At 35.2% G+C, this 20,393-nt stretch overlaps 1 pseudogene; it reads left to right on the top strand.

Moving 5' to 3' along the window:
• Window positions 1–19,573: 19,573 nt before the first annotated feature.
• Window positions 19,574–19,885, top strand: LOC113920884 (annotated as a pseudogene).
• Window positions 19,886–20,393: the final 508 nt, after the last annotated feature.

Here is a 20,393-nt window from a genome sequence, read left to right as displayed (position 1 = left end):
GTAAGGAAACCTCATCTACAACTGGGTTTGATTCAGATGATGAGCTTCTAAATCTGATGGCATAAAGGAAGGGAACTTGGGTGGGGTGTACTTGGCATATAAAAGGAATGTGAATCATTAGGGATCAGAGGGAGGATTATAGTCTCCAAAGGTGATCTCTCAATAAATCATATCTTCTGTATTAATGCTGTTATGTAGTTATTTGCCACATTCAATCAGGACTGTCTGTAGACTTTAAGTGTGGCAGAAATGTTGCTCTGCCAATTTTGTACTGTAGCTTTAAGAAAGCCTGATATAGGGCACCTGGGTGGCTCAGTGGGCTAAATGATTAAGTGTCTGCCTTTGGCTCAGGTCCTGAACCCAGGGTCCTGAGACTGAGCCCTCCATGGGTAGGGAGCCTGCTTTTCCCTCTCCCTCTGCCCTCCACTAATGCTTGCTCTCTCTTTCTCTAGTGCTTTTTCTCTCAAATAAATAAAAAATCTGAAAAAAAAAGCCTGATATGCTTTGTTTATTCATTTTTTGGGTGGTGTGTAAGAAGTCTGGCTATTCATTTGGAATACTCAACTGAAAAACACATGTAGAAGGGCTAATTGAATAACTTCACAAAGAAAAGCCTAACTCTACCATTTTTCCAGCTATTCCAGGCATTCCAGTGACCCAGCTGAGCCAATATTCCAGCTATGCCCCTCAAAGTTTCCAAATGGCTGCAGCCCCATCACAAAAGCTGAGTGGAAGACCTGTCCAGCTGAGTCTGGTCAACCCACAGAATCAATCAAGAGATGATGAAAAGCTTTTTATTTTAAGTTGCTAAGTTTTGAGGGGTTTTGTTGCAGGAATATATATCTGAAAATGTCTTACCTGTTTTGGAGATTACTTTACTTCCTGTGCTGAAATAGTATGTCTTGTTCAACAGCTACTTTTTGAGTTCTACTCCCTTTGGGTCTATCTGGATGTAACTTCTTTTAGCATACATATGAAATTAAAAAATTATTCTCTCCTAATCATTTTCTAAAACCAAGATGTTATAGTGAATGGCCTACAACTGCTTTTTCCAAACGAACACTGTTGACTAAGTTCTTTTCCTGTACAAGAATTCCTAAAGGGATCACTCTTTTGATGAAGCCTAATCAGCCAGAGGCCATCAAAATCTAGCCTGTAGTTTAAAAGGATCATATTTATTGACTTGCTGCAAGTGACATATTTCAAGTATACAATACAATATTGTTAAATACAGTCACCACGCTGCATATTACATCTTCAGAACTTAATTATCTTAACTAATTCAATTTTAAATTCATAAATTAATTCAACAAATATATTTTGAGTATCTACTAGGTTATGTTTAGAGGTTTTCAAATAATGGATAATGTTGTTGACACATAAAACTTTATCTCTTTATTCCAGTTCAGTTCTTTTTTCAATTAGCTAAGCTACTTACTCTAACTATATGATTGCTTAAAGTACAGTAGGTCAAATTGTGTGCACTAATTTAGAAAATCCTAAAACTCAAGGAAATTTGGTAGAATTACTTCTAAGCATGCATAGCAGATGTGATGTAAATATGGATGTAATCATTCTCAAGTACTAGAACCTTTTTCACAGTCTTTGACTACAAAGTAGAAAATTATCACATACCATATGGTCTGTGTTATATCTATATGGCAGCTTCTCTAATGTAAATTGTTCAAGGTGAATCTTTATGTAAACTCCCTAATGTGCAAAATCTAATATAGGCTTAACATTACCATATAAAGGCAATTAGCATTGTTTGTATCAGACAACTGCAAAACAAAGTTCTAAATTTCACACATGATTTCCATAATGTATTCATCATTAATATTAAAATGAGTACTAAAAGTTTAAAATTTTCAGGAAATGGAGTTTTATTTAATCAAAAATCAGTTTCTGAATGACACTGGACTGATAATTTTAATTTCTTCTACATCTTTGTTTCATATTTAAAGCAAGTAGGTAATTTCTTTTTTCTGTCCAGAGTATTGATGTCAAAATTGTGGTTAAGCAATTCTCTTATGTGTTTTGGAGATAAGCCTTATTTGAAGGAAGGTTTTATGCATCAACCTTTACCAGATATGTTTCATTTCTACTCAGGACTTTAAAAGTATACATATATATACTTTTGTGTTTGGGGATGATTAAAAGTGTATATATACTTTGTATTTGGAGGTGATTTCAATAGAATATCAGTGAAAATTTTAGTTTAACTTTTTTTCTTTTCCCTGAATTGTTGGCCATTTCTTTTATATTAAATCTGTGCCTATGGTACAGTAAATAACTGATAATGTCTACACAATTATTGACAATATAGTAGTTACTTCTAAATAAACAAATAAACAATCTGCTTAATGTCCTGAAGAGAAAATGGTGGGTTGACTTAAATGCTCATTTAAAACAAGTAATTGTTTTGTTTTGTTATAGAAACATCTAAATTATTGTGTTATTAAAATCAATGTGTAAAAGAAAGAAAATGAGTAGTAAAACAACAATGATGCTGGTGGAATATGTGATGGGGTAGGAATCAGTATCATACTTGCCAACACCAGTGGTTGTTAGAAGACAATGAAATATGCGCTGTAGGTTTCTGATGGAAAAGGAACGTAGTGTTAACATTCAACTGTTTGTCAACTTTGGACATTCAAGACCTCACAAACTTCACCTCTTACAAATATTTAGGAAATTCTTTAGGATGCATTTCATCAAAATGAGATACCAAACCAAAGCAGCAGAAGATATAGAATCCAGAATATAAAATATTTTACCCAGTGAGGATAGGAAGTCACATGCTGATGCCTCTGCAGGAGGACAGAAGAACATTTCTTTCAAAGTGGACTAGGGAGGGGACTCCAAGAGATACATAGCTCTCATGGGAAAAGAGTTCTTATGAAATACTATCCCCCAAATTAGGAACAAGTTCATGAAGTGACAAAGTATAAAAAGGAAAGCAATCATGGTTAAAGAATGCAAACGTTTGGGTCAAAGTTATTGAATTTTATGAAACCAGATGAACCAAGAAATAAATCAAATTAGAGAATTCAGAAACTTGTAAGTTGTTGAAAATCTCAGATAATAAATAGTGCTTTTGAAAAGAGTTAAGCATGAAGTTTGGGAAGAAGGGGTGAACAGGTCTTTTCTCTGGGCTCAGAGATGCTTGGGAACTTGCTTTTTATTCTAATCTTGCCTCTAATCCTAACTCAAGGTATTTATACCAGCACTAAGGGAACTACTTAGATTACTATATATTGATCTCACTCTGTACCTCATTGTCAACATTATTTTGTTGTTGTTGTTGTTATTGTTGTTGTTTGCCTAATCTGTAACTGATTTATAAATGGTAATTGATGATGTGCAGCACCAGAACAGGAGCTTCTCACATACCCTTTGGGGGTTCTACTTGACTAGGAAACTTTTTAAGCTGAAGAGGTCTCATAGTTGATGATGTTTCTGTTTTAAGTTAATCATCACTCACCTACCCTTGTCCGAGTGACTGCATGTGTCCCCAGTGCTGTGTACTTTGGGAACAATCAGCAGCTGCATCTGAAATCAGGAGGCTCTTGCTATACTACTGCTGTTCAGGAGGTGTCATCTTTGGCTATTATTCTTTCTTAAAGTCAAGTAAACTTTGTTGGGGGAAGCCTGAGCTGTCAGTTCTCTTTGTCAAGAAGCAGATGTCTGGGAATGTAAGTTGGTACATGCAATATGGAAAACAGTATGAACATTCCTCAAACAATTAGAAAAAGAACTACCATGTGATCCTGCAATCTCACTTCTTGGTATTTATTTCAAGAAAACAAAACACTAATTTGAAAAGATATGTGCACCCCCATACTTATTGCAGCATTATTTATAATAGCCAGGATATAAAAACAACCTCACTGTCCATCAATGAATGAGTGGATAAAGAAGATATGGTATACAGATATATAATGGAATATCATATATGTATATATAATGGACCTTGAGGGCATTATACTAAGTGAAATAAACCAAACAGAAGGACAAATCCTGTACAATCTCACTTATAAGTGGTATTTAAAAACAAAAACCAAGCTCATGGATTCAGAGAACAGACCGATATTGGCCAGCGGCAGGGGATGGGGACCACATAAAATGGGTGAAGAGGGTTGAAAGGTACAGACTTCCAGTTATAAAATAAATAAGTCATAGGGATGAAATGTACAGCATTGTGACTATAGATAATACTGTATTGCCTGTTTGAAAGTTGCTAAGAAAGTGAATCTTAAACTCCTCATCACAAGAAAAAATAGTTTGTAACTATGTATGGTTACAGATGTTAAATACTTATTGTGGTGACCATTTTGCAATATATATTAATATCACATCATTATTCTGTACGTCTGAGGCTAATATAATGTTATACATCATTTATACCTCAATAGAAAAAAAAGGAAAGTAGCAGATGCCAACACAAGATTACACATGCAAGAGATGTATTTGGTGAACAAGAAAGGGGAATAATCTAGAGTAGGCAAGGAGCATCATCAAACTTCCAACTGACTCCTGTGGAGAGAAGGAAGTAAAAAGGATTAGGTAGGAAGATTTTCAGACTGCAACACTATATCCTAAGAAAACTTTAGTCAGGTCAATGGGGCACCCTAGGGCTAAAATTGCCTATTAAAAGAATTCTCCATCTTGTCATAATGGTCCTGCATAGTACCAGTGCTTTGCTCATCATACCACGTCCTTGCTCAGTCTTTGGTTAGAAGCAACGCATGGAAATATGGCCTCAGTACAACTGTGGGGGTGGATCTAGGAGTACCTCAGCCATTGATTAATATGTTTTCTGTAGGATATATGAGAGCCTTATTTTCATGGTCTTCTTTCAGAGCCTTATTTCAAACAGTCCATCATTTGTTAAGTAGAAAGTAGTTGAACTGAAGTACACTCCAGTTTCCAGGAACAGCTCCTCCATGGTTTCCTTGGGGTTCTTTTCCTGAGAGGAAACTTAAAAGAAGCAGGTCAGTGGAACAGACATTTTTTGTTACTGTTGGTGTTAAAGCCACAACAGGTAGTCCTCCTCTCCTATTACCTATCCTCAATTTCCCTCACCTTCTTCTATCTCCTTGCATGTGTTGGTTTATTACCTACATATGTGACCCGAAGTAAATTCCTGTGGGATATTAGTCCTTGGAAATCATGCCTTTTCTAAGTTGGATCACTACAAGAGTCCACTCAAAATTCATGAGGCAAGGAATACTGGAGGTACCCAGTGGATTACCTGGGTTCCACGTACATATTACTCTGACCTATTTATGCAAAAGCAGTCCTACCTTCTCCTGCTGATTGCAGTCAATTACACTCACTGTAATGTTGCCTTTTCTACCAGTCTGATGGTCCCTGGACATAGAAGTTCAAAGTGCTCAGGTAGTGGTTGTAGTTCAATGGAACATTTACCGTGTCCTATGGCAAGACTGAGTCACATTTGGGGAAAAAACATTCAACCCTGCAGAGCCCAGAGTTGCAAGAATGGGAAGCACAAAATACTCTTGTGCATCACCGAGAATAATGTCAAATGGGGCCACTCCTATTACTACCACCTGGTTTCCAGACCTATTTGGGAACACAGAGCTGTATAGAGGCTTCTGACTTAAAGCATATTCTGCATCCTGAAGGATAGCAATTTATCCTTTTAAAGGATTGCCTCTAAGCTGTTGCTTCATCTTTGCTGTTAGAAGGATGTCCCAGCCCTCTGTGAGACCAGCTATTTCTAAGTAGTACACTGGTGATACAACAGGTGGATTCCCTGGTTATGCCCCCATACCCACACCACTTTTGCTATGAAATGAGTCTCCTGGTTGCATGCAGTGTTGTCTGGCCTCCTGTGGTAAGAATAATTTTCAAATGACCCCTAAGATTCCTATCCCTTGATATGTATGCACTGTATAATCCAGTATCTATCATTCTCATTTTATGACTGCCTATAAGCTCCTCTGAATTTATAATTTGATAGGTCTGAAAGAATAGAGCTTTTAGGACAAATTTCAGATACCTGGTCACTTGTTGCTTCATGGTCAAGTATTCTACCTCTACCAAGGCTCAGTGACATAACATGAGCTGTTTCTTAAAAGGCATATTAATCTTCGCTGGAGATTTTTTGTTTTTACTGGGAAGAGGATGCTTTCAGATTTTAATTTGGCTTTCCCCTCTATGAGGCCTCTTACTCCACAGGCCAAGGAATCAATGTCAGAGTTACTCCAACTGGCAAGTATATCCTCCCCCTTATTGTGAGTGGCCTTACCTAATCAGGTGAACCTCTTAAAAAGAGGATTAGAGATTAGAGACAGAATAAATCAGAGAGATTTGAAGCTACAGAAAACAGTCTTCTGTCGGCCTGGAAAAACAAAATGTCCTGTCATTAAGAGGCATTTGGCAAGAAATGATAGGCAGCCTATCAGAGCTGAGAGTCGTCCCCTGCTGACAGCCGGAGACCTCCATCTTACAACTATAAGGAACAAAATTGTCCCAATGACCACATAAGCTTGGAGAGGACTCTGAGCTCCAGGAAAAAATATAACCAACATCTTACTTTTTAAGATTCTGAGCAGGGGATCTAGCTAACCTGTACCTGGATTTCTGATCCACATAAACTGTGAGATAATAAATGGATATTGTTTTAATCCACCAAGTTTGTGATAATTTGTAGTGAGGCAATAGAAAACTTATACAGATTCCATACCTGTGAAAGAGAAATCTGTAAGCCCTCATGCAGTAGTCTTGGTCAGGGCTCTGTAGGCGGGAAAGCCAAGCCTATACCTGGAATATGTTTCAATATAAATTCTGGCTCTTCTAGAAAAGTGATATTTGGCACCAAGTAGCTTATACTTGAGGAATAGTGTCATACTTGGGGCTCAGAGTAGGTCTGTCTGGCAGGTTGGGCATTCCAAAGAGGTGGTAGTTAGATTAGCCTTTGATAAGTAGAAGTCCATATGGCTGGGTCAATTCGTAGCTTCAATTTCTGCCACTCACTGCACCAGCAGTAGAGGTTAAACAGGGTTTGATTGCTAAAATAAATTCATACAATCCAAGATGAAATACTTATAAATCTACAGTTTATTACCACAAAAAAGATATATTAGTGACAGCACTAAAGTAAGCAGATGCATTACAGCCAAAGTCTGTCTCACAGCCAGGGATCCAGAGACATCAGGTGCGGGCTCCTATTATAACCCATTTCTAAGGGCCACGGATGGATGCACTTTTTTTCTTGGATCAGGAACCACCAATGTGTGCATGGAACACCTTGGAATTAGGGCACTCAAAATGGAATCTTGGCTGGAGATTTTTATTTTTTTATTTTTTGCTGGCTATGTAACATATTTCTGCTACATAACCAGCTTTAACAGCAGAGTCCTCCAGGGTCTCACAGAGACCAGGTGCGAATCATCAATCTCATTGTTATCAATAAACAGTGTTGACGAGCTGGAACAAATGGGCCGGAAACTCTTTAGACCCATGGTTATAAAGCAACACTATTAATCAGAATGTTTCATGCCTTGATTAAGGGTCATTGCCATGCACAAACTTTTGCAAGACAGTTCAAGCTAATTCCAAGCTGGCTGTCATTAACCTTCACAACATAACCATTATTCCATTTGTGTGCCTATTGTGCCGGTCCCAAGATGGCATATGAAGTTTAGCTAACATCAGATGGCTAAGTCATTTTATCTACTTGGTTATCCAGTACTACTTTCATGGTGGATGCTTTATGATGGGCATCAACATGTGACACAAATATCTTCACACTTGGTGCCCACTTCCATGTGCTACTTAGCCATGTGCCAGTTCTGCTACCACACTAATTAGATGGCCGGCTACAATGTCAGCAGCTCCACCCACTGGGAAATATTTTCTTTCCACTTTCATTCATAGCCACTCTGAACATGACTGTAATGTTTATGGCACCTCTTTTCAGCTTGCACCCACCTACTGAGAGAACGCAATTATAAATGAAGCCTGGACATTATTGTTTCTCCTTCAATTGAACATACAGGAACACCCATACAAACAAAGATGTGAGTCGTGAAAGGTTTATTTGTTCAACTTTAGTGGTGACATGAGGGTCTAGGCTACCCACTCATGCATAGGTGTGACTGTGGGCTCATCGAGTCCATGGTGAGTTAGACTTCAGCCGGGGCCCCAGCCCCATTTACTGTCTGTTCTCCCTAAGTCCCCATTCTAACAAGCGAGCTATAACAACAGTTTGTGTCTCTGAGTATCATTGTCAACCAGATCTTATGCCCAATAGTTCTCAAGATATCTGTTTTTTCGCCTAGTGTAAAATCTCCCAAGTGAATGGCTATAAGTTCTTTCCTGAAACTGGGGAATTCGTTAGAGTGTGTAACTGCTGTGGTGTTAGGGTCCTTCCTTTTAGGGAGCTAACCACTTTTATGCCAGCGAGTTCTGGACTCAAAATTGGTTCCCATGTGAGTACTGACTAAAACACTGAGTCCTGTCTTCAACTTTTGCCTTCCTACCCTTTATGGTTAGGTATGTTACGTAGCACTCTTTTTGCTGCCTATTAATTTTGTCTATAGGGACATCATGCTCTGTTTAATGTCTTCATAACTTCTTGTCATTCAGTTCCCCTCAGCAAATGATGCCCCTTTACCACTGGTGGAGAAATTTGAGCACTGGTAAGTAGGCATTGAACATGAAGTTTAATGATTTAGTCTTATATAATTTTTCCTTTCTCATAAAAAAACAGATGGCTGAATCACAAAGAACCACATCTGACCTAGATGGAGATAAATAAACATCACCATAGATAGTGGAATAAGATGAATACTGTATCAAGATGAGACTTAAGTTGAGCTTGCATAAGAGATGGAGAATTTGTTCTTCTATGTGAAGAAGTGTGCTGGTTTTGGTGACCAGAGGGAGGGAGAGACCGACCCACACACAGTGTGCTCTGTTTTCTATATTGTACAGTTACTGCCCAGAAGTGCCTTGTGAGATGGGCACGCCATTTCTGAGACTTCCCTTGCATCTCACAATGGAACGCTTCTTGCCTATGGGCTATGAATAGCATTGGCAAGTATTATTACTTCAGACCCTGGATATAAGGAATGGCTGTGCTTTCTCTATGTTCTCCTACTTCCCCCAGCTGTATGCAGACAGAGACAACACCTCTGTTGTCCTAAGACAACTTAGGATAGGGATTCTCACAAGTGTGCAACAACATCAGCAGCATCTGGGAACATACTTGAAGCAAGTTCCTAGGCCTACTTCTGAATTTTTAAAGAAATACGGGGTGCGAAGTGTGTGAGGGGTCAAAGCAATCTTTGTTTTAGCATGTCCTCTGCAGTAATTTTATAATAACAGCTGTAGGGTTGAGTAGATACAAAGGATGGAAGGAGAGTGCATCCCTGAATTACCATGTAGAACAAAGCCCTTGTGATCCACAGGTACTGCTATGAACTATGAGTAAGAATAGTTGCCCCTTTATATATGTTATAAATTTTAAGTCTATTTGTTGCAGTAGCTTAACATTGTCATAACTAATACAAATGCAAAATAAGGGAATGGTGATAATGAATTTCAAGTGTACTATGAAGAATACAACTCATCAAGAATAAAAGAGATGGGTTGATAACGAAGGTGGGCAGAGATGCAACAAAAGAATTGCTTTAGTTGGGAGGGTTTTATAATTTGTATAACCTCACAAGAGGTATTTTTAGTTTATGCATTTTTAGTTTGACAATGATCTGGTGAAATAAAGATGGTTTTGAAAGCACTCACCTTTCATTACATGGAAAAACTATTATAGATCTACAGTAATTCTGTTACCTTTTTTTTTTTTTTAGCTCAGCAGTTTGTCTTTAAGATCACTCATGACCATAGACGGACAGCTAATTTGTTGCTTCTAACTGATAAATAATATTTTATGGTGTGCATACATTCTACTTTACTTGTCTCCTTTCCCAGTAAGGGAACACAGATGGGCTACAAGATCCAGATATTGAAAATACAGCAGAAATGAGAGGAAATGTGACAGTCTATGAGAAAGGTGATAGTGTTAGAAAAGGCTAAGTACAAATTTTAATTCTTTAAAATTATTGATTTTGTTTTGTTGCACTTGATCTGTATAACTATATAATTTCATAAACCTTTTATGTGACAGGTAACATATAAACCATAAGCCTCATTATTTCACTTTGTAACTGGAGACCACACTATTATTTTGTGGATGAACAGGATTTCTAAGGTTTGGACCAATTCAAATCAAAAGCCAGAAATGTTTGCTCTAAATACCAGTCAATCAATTCTCAGTTCATGCTCTGCAAGGGCCTAGAGATTCCCCTGTTTACCTATACAACATTTTTTTTTTTCCTATCAGCTAATACTTAAAAATTGGAAGGTTTCATATGCAAATTAGGTAACATTTGTTTTATTTCATGGAAAATATTCTTTTTTTTTTTTTTTTTTTTTTTTTAAAGATTTTATTTATTTATTAGAGAGGGAGAATGAGAGATAGAGAGCATGAGAGGGAAGAGGGTCAGAGGGAGAAGCAGACTCCCCGCCGAGCAGGGAGCCCGATGTGGGACTCGATCCCGGGACTCCAGGATCATGACCTGAGCCGAAGGCAGTTGCTTAACCAACTGAGCCACCCAGGCTCCCTCATGGAAAATATTCTAAAACATTTTTATACCAATATATATGCAATAATATGTAGTAAAATCTGATTCCCCCTAAAATGTTATGTAATGTGGAAAATTCTGAGATAAGGTTCATGCTTGTTGAACGTCCCTCTAGGCTAAAGGCCAGGAGTGAAAGTGAACTTCTCTCCACAGTTAGAGATACTACCTTGATAAAATTTGAGATGCACTGCCCTAGGGCATTCTGTCATGTCATCCCCAGACTCTTCCTTCAAAGAAAACAGCTAAACGTAGTCCAATACTTCTGGCAACAGATGGTGAAGTGGTTTTAAGTATAGCATTCGTTTTTATTAAAAATGCAAATTCTCAATATTGTGAATAAGAAAACAAAGCAATATATTTTACATGGTATTTTTGATGAATTATTAATGTCAGCTGTTGTTTTTCAAAACTCTGCTAGTGTGTTTAAAAGCACATCACAAGGAATTTGTATCGCTGATGAAACTCTTTATCCAGGGCATACACTAATAGAAAATCATTCCTACCTTTCTTCTTCAGTTGTTTAACAATTAACATTTATATTCATTTAGAGTTTGTGTGTGTGTGTGTGTGTGTGTGTGTGTGTGTGTGTATTAAACTTCAAGAGGAGCAATTTTCAAAAACATTGTGGCCTTTAATTGTTTTATCCTCCATTTGAAAATTTTCATGGCATTTTTACCAAATTTGAAATAAAAAACAACTTTGTTATTTTGTTTGATGTGTGGTAGTGGCATTAACATTATACTGAGTAATTGTCTCTAATTTCATGGAAAATCTCATTTTTTTTCTTGAAATTGATCGATTTCATTGTGTGTGTTTGTGTATATTTAATTTTAGGATATTAATGTTGTACAACTATTTCAAATTTTATTTCTAAATTTTGAAAAACTGCTCACTTACTACACTTGAGGAAATGATTTCTTTACTTCTATATTTTGTATTTTGATTTTTTTGGTAAATATACCACTCACACAAAATAGTGACCATGCTTATTTGTCTAAATTAGAGAATAATTCACTCTTAATTACAAATACCCAAGTTTATCAAATAAAACAAGACTTTGAATCATCTTTTTTCTTTCTGTCTCAATCATGCATTTAAATAGAGGGCTTTCCCACAATATTAAATAGTTATCATTTTAGTTAGCCATGTTAGATAGTTTTATTTCTGAACATTCAATCTGTTATATTGTTAAAAATAAAATATATTTTCAAACATAGTTATAGCAGAGATGCATATTTAAGTGTAATTTTATTCAGCATGTATCTTTATAAAGTGCCTTATTATCTCTAATGGCTTTGCAGTTGATTGTCTTTGATATTTTTGGTAGAAAATCCTATTCATTTGCAAATAATTATCATTGTGTCATCAAATTTCTATTATTTCCTATTTTAATATCTTATTTTGTTTTACTTTTCTAAGAGCAATATTAAGATATTGATGACAGGTATCTTACTGCCTCTTTATATTATGAATAATGCTCAAAGAGAGTACAAGAGATAAAAGATGGAGAAAAAGAACAAGATAGACACAGAGAAGTATTTGTGAAAACAGATTTTTCAACACATATCAAAATATAATATGTTCTCTTTTTTTATTTAGCAGAGTAAAATATATGAACAACTGTCTTAGTGTTAACAATCTTATAACCCTCAAAAATAAAATAAATAAAAATAAAAAAAATCCTATAATCCATGAATGAACCCACTTTTTTTTGAACCCACTTCTTTTATTTTTTTGAACCCACTTCTTAATGGCATATTCATAACTCCTTTAGCAAGCCATAGCTTCTATGAGGTAATACCATGCTTAGAATTTTTGCATCAATATGTATAAGTGAAATTGATGTGTGTAATACCACTATGTGCTATCTCCATTTTGTTATTGTTTCAGATAATGCTAACTTAGTAAGTGCCATTGACAAGTTTCCTTGTCTTTGGTACTTTGGAAAAGTTAAAATGGCATAGGTACTACTTATCCCTGGAAGTAATTTTTAGAAGCTTTCTTAATGTTTAGAGTTATTAGTCTTCTTGGATATTTAAAGTTATTCTTAAGTTATTTTTCTATTTATATTTTCTCAGATAACTAAGATAACTAATTAGAATGAAATCTTCAAATTTATTGAAATGAATGTGTGAAAATTATCTCTTTAAGCTATTAAGTTAATCTTATAAATGTGGTTATATGTTTTCCTTATTGTAAGTTTTGCCTATTTGTGGACATTTTCTTCATTAAGCTTTTATCTATTTTAGTATTACAAACCAATAACTTTTAAATAGATTTGTCAAGATAACCATTTTCAAGTTAATCGTTTTTTGTGTTTCTAGTCAATAATTCCCTATTCCTATGATATTTGATCTCTAGTAGAGTTATTTTTACTACTGAAATTTAAGGTTTAATTCATTTTTATTATATTAGGGCTATTAATTAAAACAATTGGTTATTATATCTTTTGTTAAAAGCAAATCTGAATTTTCCTTATAACATATATTGCTTTCTTTCTATTATAAAAAAATTCAGGTTTATCGAGATATAATTGACATATAAAATAGCATTAGTTTAAGGTGTATAACATATTGATTTGATATAGGTTTATATTACACAATGATCACCATAATGAATTTAGTTTATCTATCACCTCACACACATAGTTAAAATTTTTATCTTGTGATAAGAACTTTAAGATCTACTGTCTTTACAGCTTTTCAATATGCAATACAGTACTGTTAACTATTGTCATCACATTGTATATCACATCCACAGAAGTTTTTATTTATTTATTTATTTTTTATTTATTTATTTATTTATTTATTTATTTATTTATTTTAAGATTTTATTTATTTATTTGATGGAGAGAGACAGCGAGAGACGGAACACAAGCAGGTGGAGAGGGAGAGGGAGAAGCAGGCCTCCCGCCAAGCAGGGAGCCCGATGCTGGGCTCGATCCCAGGACCCTGGGATCATGGCTTGAACTGAAGACAGACGCTTAACAACTGAGCCACCCAGGCAATATCTTAATACTGTTCTTAGAAAAGTAAAACAGGGGGCTCTTGGGTGGCTCAGTCATTAAGACTCTGCCTTCTGCTCAGGTCATGATCCCAGGGCCTGGGATCGAGCCCCGCACCTGGCTCTCTGCTCGGCGGGAGGCCTGCTTCTCCCTCTCCCACTCCCCCTGCTTGTGTTCCGTCTCTCACTATATCTCTCTCTAATAAATAAATATAATCTTTAAAAAAAAAAAAGTAAAACAAAATAAGACGCTAAAATAGGAAATAATAGAAATTTGATGATACAATGATAATTACTTGCAAATGATTAGGATTTCCTACCAAAAGTATCAGAGACAACCAACTGCAAAGCCATTAGAGATGATAAGGCACTTTATAAAAGATACATGCTGAATACAATTACATTTAAATATGCTTTTTTTTTTCGGACAAACATCTTTATTTAAGAAATCAAATAAATAGATGGGGTAAAAAATTATGGTAGCAACTTCAACAAGGGTATGAGACCAAACTTAGAACTACTTCCTCAAGTTATTCAGGATGGAACAAAATTAAGTGCTCACAATTAGCACAGAAAATATCTGGTTATAGTACTTGTTTTTAAATGGACATTTACTAGTTTACAGTAAGATCCTACTTGTTAGGGACCACTCCCCACCCCTTGGTGTACAACCTAAAAATGCTAAGAATGCAAATGTTAATGTAATATAAACTTTTCTTTGTTTACAATTCCAGAATTACAACTTCTTAGTAGTATAACTATCAACAGGTTCACTTACTTCAGTTTACTGTTGGAGGGAAAGGGAATATAAGAACTGAAAGTTTTTATCTTTTAATGATCCTCACCCATTTCCACCCACCCCCACCTGCTTCTGGTAACCACCAATTGTTCTATGAGCTCATATAGAAGCATAGAAGCTATTTTCAGGATACCTTGCTAGCAAAAACACATTTTCTGCTTTTTGATGAGACTACCAGTGAAAGGTAATTACTATCAATTAATCAGTTTATGTTTCCTAGAATTTTAATGTTATTGCTACTACTGAGTCCATACAAACCCTTATAAATAATGATAAGATCCTTCATAGAATTTGGAAGTAGATGTTGTTTCTTTTTGTTATTTAATTATCCCTTTCTGTGTTATCCTTCTACTCTTTGTAAAATTCAGTTTTATTTCTACAGATAACAAAACCTTTCTTCTACCTCTTAAAGAGTCAACCATTGCTTTTACTTCAATCTGTAAATCTGAAACTCATTTATTGAGAAATATTATCATTATTATTGCCTAGAAAGGAAGAAAAAAAGTGTTACATACTTTCTATATGCTCTTGTTTTATTAACTCAATCCTTTTTTGAATATGAGTCTAAAATAAAATTTATAAATCATATAATCAAAAGAAATCAATTTTGACTCAAGATGTTACTATAGTACAAAAAACACAACCCCAACTCTATTTCTCCTATTAGGGAAAGAAAGAAAGAGAAAAAGAAGGAAGGAAGGAAGGAAGGAAGGAAATCAAAGAATAACCAAAATAAACTTATAAAAAGTAAATACTGGATAAACAACAGAATAAGGGAATAGAAGAGCATTTATAAATAATAAATATACATAGTGGAATTTGAGAACTTATTCTATCCCTCCAACACACACACACACACACACACACACACACACACACTAATTAATTCATATAAGAACCAGATACCATGAAACAACACCACCATCTGAGGATAACAAAGCAGTATTTATAATTAAAACTTTGGTCACTAAGATGGAAATAAGATATTAGTAGTAGGTCTAGAAAGTTAAGATGAGACAATAGCCATCACAAAGGAAGAGAGAGACAAAGACACAAAACTGAAAGAGACAGAGACAGAGAGATAGGGTGGGGAGAGAAAAAGAAGGAAGGGAGGAAGGAAGGAAGGAGTTACAATGACTTTAGAAAATTGTCAGTTTCTTAAAAACTTAACATATCCAGTTATTTACTCGAGAGAAAATGAATCATATGTCTGTGTGAAAACATATGCATGAATATTCAAAGAAGCTGTATTTGTAATTGTCAAAATTGGAAACAACCCAAATGGACATTAACAGTTATATGTATGAACAATTTGTGGAATATTTATCCAGTGGGATGATTTTAGAAAAAAAAAAAATGAAAGACTACTGATAAACAGAACAACAGGAGTGAAAGTCAAAATAATTATGCTGAGGAAAGCAGCTAGATAATAAAAGAATATATACAAATGTAATTCCAATTATATAAAAAAATAGAAAATGCAAACTAATTTATAATGACAGAAAGCAGAATTTTTTTGGTGATAGATGTATTCATTGTTTTGATTGCAGTGATGTTCCACTGACACACACACAAACATACACATTCCTAGCAAATTGTACAACTTATGTGAATTTTATTATGTCAGTTGCACCTCAATTAAATATTAAAAATTAATGTCATAGAGGTTAATATTAATAGCAGTTTCAAAAGAAAAAAGAACTTACAAAACAGTAGGAAAGCAGTTTTGAATTCATAAAAGTAGATAACATTCTAACATTGTAATCAGGCATGTGTCCCAACAAAAATAGTGCATTGAATGTCAAGCTGTTTATACTTATTAATTTTTTTAATTTTTAGAGAGGGAGCTGGGGAGGGGCAGAGGGAGAGGGAGAGAGAAAATCTTAAGCAGGATCCACACCCAGCATGAAACTGGATGGGGGCTGGATTTCACAACCCTGAGATCATGACCTAAGCCAAAATCAAGAGTTGGACACTTAACCAAGTAAGCCACCCAGGCACCCCTCAATCTGTTTATATTTAAAAGGCCCATAAAAAAGTATATTCTCATGGAAATTTCAAAACAATAAGAATAAAATTATAATCTAAAGACTTGAAGAAGAATGTATTTAACCATGACAAAATAAAAATCAAGGTTGCCCACACATTTTTCTGTAATTAAATGAAGAAATGCCTCATATTCCAAAAGAGTGATTTGGAACATAGATTTTTTTATCTTATTTTTGTAAAGATTTTATTTTTAAGTAATCTCCACACCCAACGTGGGGCTTGAACTCATAACCCCAAATCAAGAGTCACTGAGCTAGCCAGGTGCCCTGATTTGGAACTTTTAATTCAACAAAACCAAAATAGAAATCAACTGTGAAAGCAAGTAAAAAACAGTATGAAGAAAATCAAGAAAATTAAGACGTATGGTCTATGTATAATAAAATATTGACCTACGACTGAAGTACAATGAAGTTAATTCCCAGGATTGAGCTACAGTGCAATCCTAGAAAGCAGAGTGGAGCAGGAAGGTAAGTCTCTGAAAATTATAGTGTAATAGAGAAGAATGCTAATATGTTTAGAATAAAGACTTTTGTTCATTGTGTAAGCAAAAACAAAAGAAAGAATATTAGTAATATCAAGTGAGAATATTTAAAAAGAGTATGACCCATTTATGAAGCAAAATGGGACATGATTTTGAATAAGGAGGGAAAATTAAAAAAATACTGTCTTTAAAGTTATCATTTTAGATGGTTTCTCTTGAACTCGGCAAGAATGAAGGCAATGGAGCCATGACAAAGATAATGTAATTCTATCCCTCAAATTGGTTTATGTATTCAACAATGTTAGCATAGCCTTAATGCTGTAAATGTAATATTTTCAAAGATTTTCAATTTTGAGGGTCAATTTATCTGCAAAGCATGGAGAATCTAATTATGCCTATAGAAATAAATATTAAATAGCTGTACTTTGATAATTGAAAAAGTTATTTTATACTTGAATATAACTGGAAGCCATCTTGTCTTACACCGAGTAGGTAGAAAGGCAAAGGATGTTAACAACAGTCTAGCATTAACTGTCCGACATAGATGTAACAAAAGGTAGGAATGCAATTATCACAGAAATATTTGTATACTTCCATAGATTTAATGGCAATAATGATTATGATGTTGGATAATATTATTACATAGTTGAAAGTGCCAGGTACTGTTCTGACTAATTTATATGCATTCTCTCACATAACTGCCTCCAATATAGCCGGTTGTCTTGACATTACAGACTAGAAAATGGAGAGACAGAAAAGTTACATAACTTTCTCAAAATAAATATATGCTAAAATATATATATATTTTTGAGAGAGAGAATTTCAGTCAGGATTTGAATCCAGGCAATCTAAAAAATGTGCTAATTTATTTATTTATTTTTTTTTTTAAAGATTTTATTTATTTATTTGACAGAGAGACACACAGCGAGAGGGGAACACAAGCAGGGGGAGTGGGAGAGGGAGAAGCAGGCTTCCTGCGGAGCAGGAAACCCTGGATGCGGGGCTTGATCCCAGGAGTCTGGGACCATGACCTGAGCCGAAGGCAGACGCTTAATGATTGAGCCACCCAGGCGCCCCTAAAAAATAAACTAACTGAATTGAATTAGTTGCTACCTAAATAAAGTTAATAATATGAATATAGAAAGTGAGTGATAGTAAGATGATCATAAGTGAGTAAAACTTTCATTTCCCAAAGATGGAAAGACATTAGTGAGTAAAGTATATATATATATATATATATATATATATATATATATGAAGAAATAGATATAAATTCATATAATGTATATTCTGTAGTGATCACTTAAAGTGAATACTCCAAACATAAAAGAATTTTCCTTTTAAGAAGGGATCTGGAAGTCAGGGAATCATTTCAGAAACTTGTTTTTTATTTTGGTACAGTACAATTCTGTATTTTTTACATTTGTATATATTTTTTGGTAATATGTAAAAAGTGTCTGAATTCTTATTATGCCCAAGCATTCAATAAAGTTTCCTTGCAAATTTGTTCTTAATAATAGGCCTCTGTGCAGGTATTTAACAGACAAATGTGTGCACACACAGAGTATCTAATTATGATACAAGCAAATTTTGTTTTCTTATCCTCTAAAATGTGTTTTGTTCTACGCAAATTAGCATATATTCAAAGAAATATTCTAGTCAGGAAATTTTTGAGCTTCTGGAATATTACAGAAAAGGTAAATTTAGTACAATTGCCTTGCTCACTAGCCTGTTTTCGGAAGCATACCTCCCTCATTTTAACTGTTCATAGTTAGGTGGTGTGTATGCATTCATTAGGCCATCTGCAGAAATAGAGGCTGAGTTGAGAGGAAGCAAAACAGTAAATATTCTAAGCTTGGGAATAGAGAGAAAAAAGAGAAAACAAACAAGGAGAAGAAGATAAAACTGTCTTTAGGTTGAAATTTTTTTTTTTTAAAGATTTTTATTTATTTATTTGAGAGAGAGAGAGAGAGAATGAGAGATAGAGAGCACGAGAGGGAAGAGGGTCAGAGGGAGAAGCAGACTCCCCGCTGAGCAGGGAGCCCGATGCGGGACTCGATCCCGGGACTCCAGGATCGTGACCTGAGCCGAAGGCAGTCGCCCAACCAACTGAGCCACCCAGGCGCCCCTAGGTTGAAATTTTTTAAATGGCTCCACAAATTTGCCAGTAGTAAGTCTTTTAAGATATCGAAATTTATTAACACTAGTGCTTTTACAACAAATTACTTTTAGCTGCTTAGACATATATACAAAACAGTTAATGGTTTGCGAGTTCCCACCATAAATACAAGTCATTTTTACACAAGATTTAGGTTTGACACTATTATGAGAATTTGCTAAGTGACAGAAGTATGTCCGTACTTTCATCCCTATACTTCATCACAGCTGTAGCAAAATTTCATGGCATTTACTCTAAATTCAAAACACCTTTAAAGAGATATTAAAAATGACTTCTCCTTTCCCGTTTTTGCAAAAATAAGATTTTAAAAAGCCATTTGTCTTGACTTAGTGCTGGGCCTTCCACGTTTGGTTTTTTCTTCCCCTGGACAGGAGGCCTCTGCAGCAACCATGTTATGCAGGATCATCGGTCAGGCCAAGGAGCATCCGAGCTTGATTCCCCCTCTTCTTATTTATTGGGGCAGGAGCTACTGGAGCAGCGCCGTATGTCTTGTGCCGGGCATTGTTCAATCCAGATGTCAGTTGGGATAGGAAGAATAACCCAGAACCCTGGAACAAACTGTGTCCCAATGATCAATACAAGTTCTACTCAGTGAATGTAGATTCCAGCAAACTGAAGGAAGAAGGTCCAGACTTCTAAATGAAATGTTTCACTATAAAGCTGCTTAGAATGAAGGTCTTCCAGAAGCCATCCACACAATTTTCCACTTATCCAGGAAATATTTCCCCTTTAAATGCACAAAATCATGTTGGTGTTGTGCTGGGGTTTACACTGAATAATAAATATCTGAAACTTGAATAAAAAAGACATTTGTCTTTGTAAGGAACATCCAATTTCAAAGATGTATTATTTTATGTCCCAAACATAATATTGTCATAAAAGTCCTCTACCCTTCCATCTATTAAAAACAAAGAAAAGCATATGTAGGAGTTTTCTAGGTAGATATAGCTAATTAGCTGGATTAATCTGTACAAATAGAACACAAATATAAGGCAGATGCTTTGATTTCAAAATGTAGATCTTTATTTTAATGGGCAGGTCTCTAGATTTCTAGTCTTTAGAAATGTTCTCTAAACCATTGTTTCTCTTCAGATTTCACCCATCTGTGACAAAGGAAAATAAAATCTCTCCAATATTCTCTTATGCGTCGGATCTCTCTTTGGTTTTACTCTTTTCTTCTCCTTGCCAGTCACTGTTCCCTCACATACA

Source organism: Zalophus californianus, chromosome 3 (genome assembly GCF_009762305.2).
Source record: "Zalophus californianus isolate mZalCal1 chromosome 3, mZalCal1.pri.v2, whole genome shotgun sequence".
NCBI classification, from domain to species: Eukaryota; Metazoa; Chordata; class Mammalia; order Carnivora; family Otariidae; genus Zalophus; species Zalophus californianus.
The sequence above is the reverse complement of the archived record's forward strand: the minus strand, read 5'-3'. Positions and strand labels throughout refer to the sequence as shown.